The following is a 7,823-nucleotide window of genomic DNA, read 5'->3' on the forward strand; positions in this document are numbered from 1 at the left end:
AAGCTAAATAAATATGCCACAAACATTAAGAATGTTTTAGAAATCCATGACACGACAAGAAGTTTCGGAAGGCTACACTTAATCGATTAAGTCCAAAAAGTACATCACTGGTACTTTATTTTATCGACCCCCAGGACGATAAAAGACAAAAGTTGGCTTCGATAGGAATTCAATTAAGAACATAAAGAGCAGGAACAGATACTGGAAAGCGACCGCTTTTCTGACGCTCTAAACCAGTGCTTCTCAATCCGGGCCCATTAAACCTGGGTGTTGGGGGCCCATATAAGATTTTGCTGTTAAAATTTACGCGCAATAAATTGGTTATAGTTCGACAATACACAAAGTATTTCAACAATTTTTATAGAATATTCCTAATAATATTTAATTACAAAATCATAATAGGAATTTTGAAAACCTCAAATTGATATGACGGCTTATTCAAACCTTTGCGATTTGTTACTTTTGGCTCTAACTTACCCCATCACATATGTGGTGGAGATGACTATTAAGAATCTACTCTATCACTTTGAACCCTATCCATTAATAATGATCAACAATAAGGTTCGTATAAAGCCAAATCTACAAGCCCCCTTATGCCATATACGTCTGCTGATTGGTCCCTTGTCATTGAGGAAAGTAACGAACAAATTCACATTTCGCATCAGCAGAGAAGTTCATACTCTGCTTAGTAATCTCCTTCGTCAGATGCCTGCTTAAACATCCTCTCCTCTGCCATCCCTTAGATCTAAATAACATAGTTTCACCATACTGTCAGAAAATACACAAACAGCCCCACCGCTCGAGCGTGCCAGAAGTTTACGTTGCAATTCCCTTCGTACTTTCTTCTTTCCAGCAAAGCGGTACTCACTTTCAACACCAATATGGAAGCACTCCGTGGGTTACGACGACGAGGGTTCCGGTTGATCCGATCAACGGAACAGCCTGCTCGTGAAATTAACGTGTAAGTGGCTGAGCACTCCACAGACACGTGCACCTTAACGTAGTTTCGGGGAATTCAGCGTGAACAGAGAGTGACAAGGCCGGCCCTTTGAAATACAGGTACAACAGAAACAGGAAGTAAGAGTGAGAGAAAGTTGTAGTGAAAGAGTACAGCAGGGATCACCACCATCCCTGCCGGAGCATCGTGGAGCTTTAGGTGTTTTCGCTCAATAAACACTCACAACGCCCGGTCTGGGAATCGAAATCACGATCCTACGACCGCGAGTCCGCTACCCTAATCACTGGGCCATTGCGCCTCCACCAACACCAATAACGCCAAGGTTCTATCACGTTTTACATTTTAACTCACACGGCAGACCATTGAGAAGTTAAGAGTTACCAGTAACAACAATATTTACTTATAGTACTTGTGGTAATTCCACGTTTACTTTGAAAACTAATGTTGTCGGAATTTTGTTTTTCTCCGCTGCTCAGTGAAACCGCTGCTGAGAAGTCAAACCCAGTTACATATTTCTGATATTGCTTTCAAGATTTGGCTCAAGGCCAGCAATTCCAGGATAGAGGTAACTCGATTATATCGACCATAGTGCTCAACTGGTACTTATTTTATCGATCCCGAAAGCATGTAAGACAAAGTCGACCTCGGCGGAATTTGAACTAAGAACGTAAAAACGGACGAAATGCAGATAAGCATTTTTCCCGGCGTGCTAACGATTCTGCCAGCTCACCGTTCTATTACATGCTTCTGCTTTTAAAACAGGATTTAGTGCAGCAGCTTAAAATACGTCAAAGCGTAACCTGTAGAGGTCACAGGTGGTAACACAGAGAGAGAGAGAGAGAGAGAGAGAGTATTTCTTTATTCACCATAAGGTTGAGAAAAAGAAGGGACAAAACAAACGTTGGGGTCAGGGCATCGAATGAGACGAAACATATGAATAAACAAACAATTAAAATATATACAATTAAATGAGAATGAGTGAATAACAAAAAATGAAGCGGGGGACGTGGTTGACCCCACAAACCACATACTCACACTGAAGACTTTGCTTTCTCCTTTTTTACATTCTCGATTAAACAGGTTCTTTCACTCGCAACATACTTGCTATAGACTTCCATCTTTTACGAAACAAAAGAGAGAGAGAGAGAGAGTCAGACAGAGAGTGTGTGTGCATGTGTGTGAGAGAGAAAGAGAGAGATGACTGATGCCTAGCTAGTAGTATCCATTATATTTGAGTTGAGTGGAGCAACGGGAAATGAAGGATTACAAGGCGCTGTCAGGTCCAGGAACTGAACACAAAATTATTATCATGGACTAAACAACCGAACCACTAGGTCAACCACCTTCACTCACACACATTAACACATATGTATGTATGTATGTATGTATGTATGTATGTATGTATGTATGTATGCATGTATGTATGTATGCATGTATGTATGTATGTAAGTATGTATGTATGTATGCATGTATGTATGTATGCATGTATGTATGTATGTATGTATGCATATGCGTATGTGTTCGCTTTTATTTGCCACTTTCCAGATTAAAGCTCTCTAATCCACCATTCCGTAGTCATGGGAACGTGTGTGTGTGATTCGCGTGAGTTCACATTTTCATCCTTTACATCTCCACGTCGTACTCCCTTTCTGCTTGTCGTCTTATGTGTACGCATGAAAGGAATTATTTGTGTAGATTCACTGACAAAAGGCATTTTCGCTTTAAAATATATTTTACCCTTGTTACTGATTTCTCGTGCAGTTTTTATCGGCGAGGGAGACCTCAATATACGCGTCCTTTGAGCGACTATTCAACAGACACAAATGCAAATTACATAAGTACAATCTATCCGAAGGCCTTGCACCCATAGCCATCGATCAGATAAGTTATTCTTCATCAAACATCACCAAAATGGCATGTGATGCACGCGTGCAAACACATAGGTAGTAGTAATAGTAGTAGTAGTAGTAGTAGTAGTAGTAGTAGTAGCAGCAGCAGCAGCAGCAGCAGCAGCAGCAAGCAGCAGCAGTAGTAGTAGTAGTAGTAGTAGTAGCAGCAGCAGCAGCAGCAGTAGTGATAGTAGTAGTAGTAGTAGTAGTAGTAGCAGCAGTAGTAGCAGTAGTAGTAGTAGTAGTAGTAGCAGCAGCAGCAGTAGTAGTAGTAGTAGCAGTAGTAGTAGTAGCAGCAGTAGTAGTAGTAGTAGTAGTGGCGGCGGCGGCGACGGTGATAGTGGTGGCACCAACAGGCTTGAAAAGCGGGCATAGCACAATTATTGATATCTGTCTCGTGGGGCAACAAAGGTCACGGGCGCTATCTTTTCCTCCCGACATATCGAAAAAAAGAAAAAAAGAAATTACTGCCTTCAGTATAGTCATATTTTATTTACTCTAAGTCAAAGCACAGAACATAGTTGTTTGACTATTACAATTGAATCCTTTTTTATTGAGACGGTTGGTTAGTCGACTGAGTAGAACACGGATCACAATGCTTACTGGTATTTACTTAAGTCTCTCCTCAGTACTAAACGAATTTGTCAATTTAAAAAAATCATACCAGTAAGGCATAAGGACTGATGTTATACACCATACTCCCCTCTCAAACTGTTATAGCTTATATTGCTATCATCATTTAGCATTATTGATAATAAGGTGGTGGATTTGCAGAATCATTCGAGCATCGAATACTTGTTGCAACTAATTACCTCCTGAGTTCAACTCAATTCAATTCAATTCATTTCAATTTTTATTGGCTCAAAAAGCAAAAGCAAGGCCATGTAGGGGGACAGGGAGTTATGTACAAGGAGGATGATCATACAAAGAGTTCAGGCCATTTCTGGTCAAGAGAGACTAGAACCGAGCGGTCGTCAGCATCTTCACTATCTCGTCCGGCAGCTTAATTCACGGATCCGCAACCCGGACGGAGAAAGCCCCTCTCCTTCGAGTGAGATGAAATCGTCGTAGATAAAGCTTTTCGGAGTGACCCCGCAGCTCACGCTCTGGAGCAGGAGTGAAGAACAGCTCTTTCGAGAGTTTACACTTTCCGCTTATGATGACGTGAGCGAGAATGAGATCACCACGGCGTCGTCGTTTTTCGAGAGAATAAAGGTCGAGCGTCTTCACCGAAGTCAATTTTATCTTTCAGCTTTCCAGGGTCGATAAAATACTATTTACGTAATAATGTCTATTCAACTAATCTCCTCCGCCATATTTTGGGTCTTGCCAATGAAAGGAATTATTGTTAAGCATTGTCTTTAAAAAGTGTTGGTTTGTGACAATGTTAGAAATCATTATTGATGGGACCACCATAACAGTTATTATAGCAAACACGATTACCAAAAATCTCATCTGTCCTTATTGATATTCAATTGTGTCTGAGACTAAAGAACGGATTACCATAAAAGGTTATATATTATGGCTTCCTAGATATTCACAAACTAAACGGTTGTTTGAAAACACCTTCATTGACGTCTTTTAAGGTTCTTATTATTTCTTTTGGGAACAGTATCTGTTCGGTGACAAAGAACATGTAATCAACAGTAATACTTCATCATGCTAAGTAAAGCTCAAAGCAAATGTGAAGATATTGAAGAACATTATATAAAAAGTAACGATATTAAAATGATATTTTCAACTACATTATAAAGACGATTGTGTACTGCCTGTTAAATTCAAAATTCTTGTGGGGAATTTCTAATTTATTTTCCACAATGAAGAGTTTACAAGAAAAAATAGTATCCAGTGTATTTCAAGGAATATTTGGATTATTTCGATTTATAACTCCACCGAATTACTTCCTCATTTCGTGACATCATTAAATTTATATTTACGAAAAACTGAAGATATGCATTTCCCTTTCCATTCTAATTTGAACAATTTCAAAAAAAAAAATAACAGGGTAAACATTAAAATACTGGAAATCAAAACTTTGTGAGCTGTAGCATAAAACCTCACAGGTTGAAAAGTAAAAAAGAAAAACACACAAGTAGATGATAATATAATTAGATTTGAAGATAGAGTAGAAAAGATTTTTCCCAAGTGCTTCAAGAACAATTTGATTTGTATAAATACTGCATCAGGAAATAAGTAGTTTTCAGCTAAATATTGCAGTGAGTCGAGTCGAATTATGTTAGAAGGTAATTTATTAAAGAGAAAGTGGGCATCTTTATAGAGACAGGTAGTAAATTGGTTCGGTATTACCATGAAGAATATTGATATTGCAATAAGTATTTTAGCGGGATTATTGCCTTAGAAGTTACTCGTAACCGTAATCAGACAACAGAGTTCAGTGCAGCTGCAAGCGCAAGAGAATATGTGCAGTAAACATAGAAGATACACAAGAAATAAAGTTTACTATGAACAACTATACGATTGTTAAAATATATGAGAGAAATGGGCTACAAAAAGGAAACTTTCAAAATAAACAGAGAATAATTCCTTCTTGTAATATAATGGAAATCTAGCTTTGGATTTTCGGCAGAATATTGATTTCTTATATTGGTGCGAAACAAAGGCACTTCTTAATATCAGTATACTTGCTTAAATTCACTTCTGTTGCATATATTTGGTACTCATTTTATTGATCTTGCTGGAAGATATGGAAAAAAAAAATAACAAATCGAATCCACTCATTTAAAAATCAAAACACTAACAGACAAAACTAAACGTTTGCTGTTCACGTTTTATCCTTTATCTTCATGACACGGTTGATCTGCAGTGTCACCGATTTACTGTGGGTGGATGTCTTTCTGATGAGCGTTTCAGGTATGCTGGCAACATGGAAGAACGTTATCTTCGAATACTGAGGTAAGATTCGCACTCAGATTACATCACTTTCTACGCTGGAAACTACTAACTTAATGAAGTCCGGAAATATAATAATTCTTCCGCCGAATTTGACGATGACCTCACAACTTCTAAAAATAAAAGAATAAATAAAAGAAAAAACAAGAAAGAACGAAGAAAACAAATTGCCTAAAGTTATTATGCTTGTCTACTGGTGATCAATAGAGATAATTTCAATTATATGGCACGTTATCAGATGGGGCATCCGTGAAGGAACTACAGAATCACAACGGCCCCCGCTTGAAATTCTGAAACGTAAATATGAGAAAAAGTGAAGTTAATCGATTTCTAAATTTATATCTGTAATGAATTCATATTTGCAGTTTCTGCGTTCAAATCCCACTGCAGTGAATTCGACAGGGAAGCAGATAGGATTGTATAAAAATATTTGTGGATTTCTTGGTAGCATTTCTCTTGGCTTTAATTTCTGGTTTCGTAAGCCGCCGAGTTCATCTTTGCCTTTCATCCTTTCGGGGATCGGTAAATGATGCACCATATGAACATGTAAGCCACTAACCTCTTTGACCCTTAATTTGCTAGCTTTGTGTCCTGTTTAGAAAGAATCATATAGCAGCTGCATACTGACCTCAATATCACTATAGCTCTGTATGCTGCGATTGCATTGCTTATCTCATTTTCTCTCTTTAACAAAAGACAAACAGAACGAATATTATTAAGACGCCAAATAAAAACTGAACTCACGATCCTTGGTTGTCCATGTACAACTACACATGGTTTTCATTATAAATTATTGTGGTATATTCTAACATGTCCTTTTCAGCTCAGTTTGTGATCATCTACAGATCAAACTGATAAACAATAAGAATATATAAGCTTATTAATAAGCTTAGATCCATAAAGATTGAAAATGCTGATTTTTTTTTAAAGGCATAATCAACGAGTTTTGTAGAAGGCGGATGATGTTTATATATTTAAGACCAGGTGGTAGAATCAGTTTGATATAGAGTTTTGTCATCTCTGATGTTCTCTGTATTAACAATAATTAAACTTGAATGCATGTGTTTTGATGCATTAACTTTGAAGAATAAAGAGGAAAATAGTGGTGCAACACTATTTTGGAAAGCTGGTGAAGTTAATAGCTGCGTCTTTAAACGTCAGATGTGTGAGTCAACGTGGAATGGAATTTAACAACTTTACAATGAGGAAGCGCACACATGTTCCTATGAATACATGAATCCTTTTTGCATATTCTAAAGCATAAGTAAAGAAGAAAAGATTTCATCTCGTGCAAAAACAAAATAGAAAGTGTGGATATTTTGTTATTGTTTTAAGTAGAGATGTAAAAACTGATGTCTACTAAAATGGTGTGTTCTAAATATTACAGCAAACATAAAACTTAATAAAAATTAAAAAAACAGTATCTAATAAATATAGAAGCAATAAACAATGCGCTTTCAAAGTGGATAAAGAGACATAGAAACTAAAAACAAAAGCTGGTGGCATTTGAAGTAAGGAACCTATTCAGAAAAATATAATTTCTTTAGAGATAAAAAAAAAAAGTGGAATAATAGCTGTGAAACGATAAAAGAATTATCCAAGTCATGAACACGGCAACGTTACTAAAAAATCCACTAGTAAATCTTGAACATTGAAAATATGGAACAATCCTTTAAAAACATTCTTTAAAACCGCCTTCAAAAAGCCAGCGATGAATGCATAATAAAGATAGAATATATCGAAAAGAAGGGATTTCATAAAGAAAAGAAAAGGACAGGTGGGGAGGGTGTAAGAGTGAGTGAGGGAGTGAGTAAAGGAGGGAGTGAAAGAGTGGCAAAGGGGACAATAAGCTGTCATGCCTCACGTCTTTCACACTGTGTGTTTTCCTTTATTTACCAAAGATTGTGAATAAATTCTAACCTGCCTCATTGGAACAGCTATTATTATAGCCGCCATATAATAGTCACAGCATTTAAAACATATTCTAGCTTATCCGCTCCACGTCGTATTATCTACAACAATTTCTGGTTTATTTTTTTGTTTTTTTTTTCAAATAGTTGCATATA

This window comes from Octopus sinensis, linkage group LG17, assembly GCF_006345805.1.
Source record: "Octopus sinensis linkage group LG17, ASM634580v1, whole genome shotgun sequence".
Classification (NCBI taxonomy): Eukaryota; Metazoa; Mollusca; class Cephalopoda; order Octopoda; family Octopodidae; genus Octopus; species Octopus sinensis.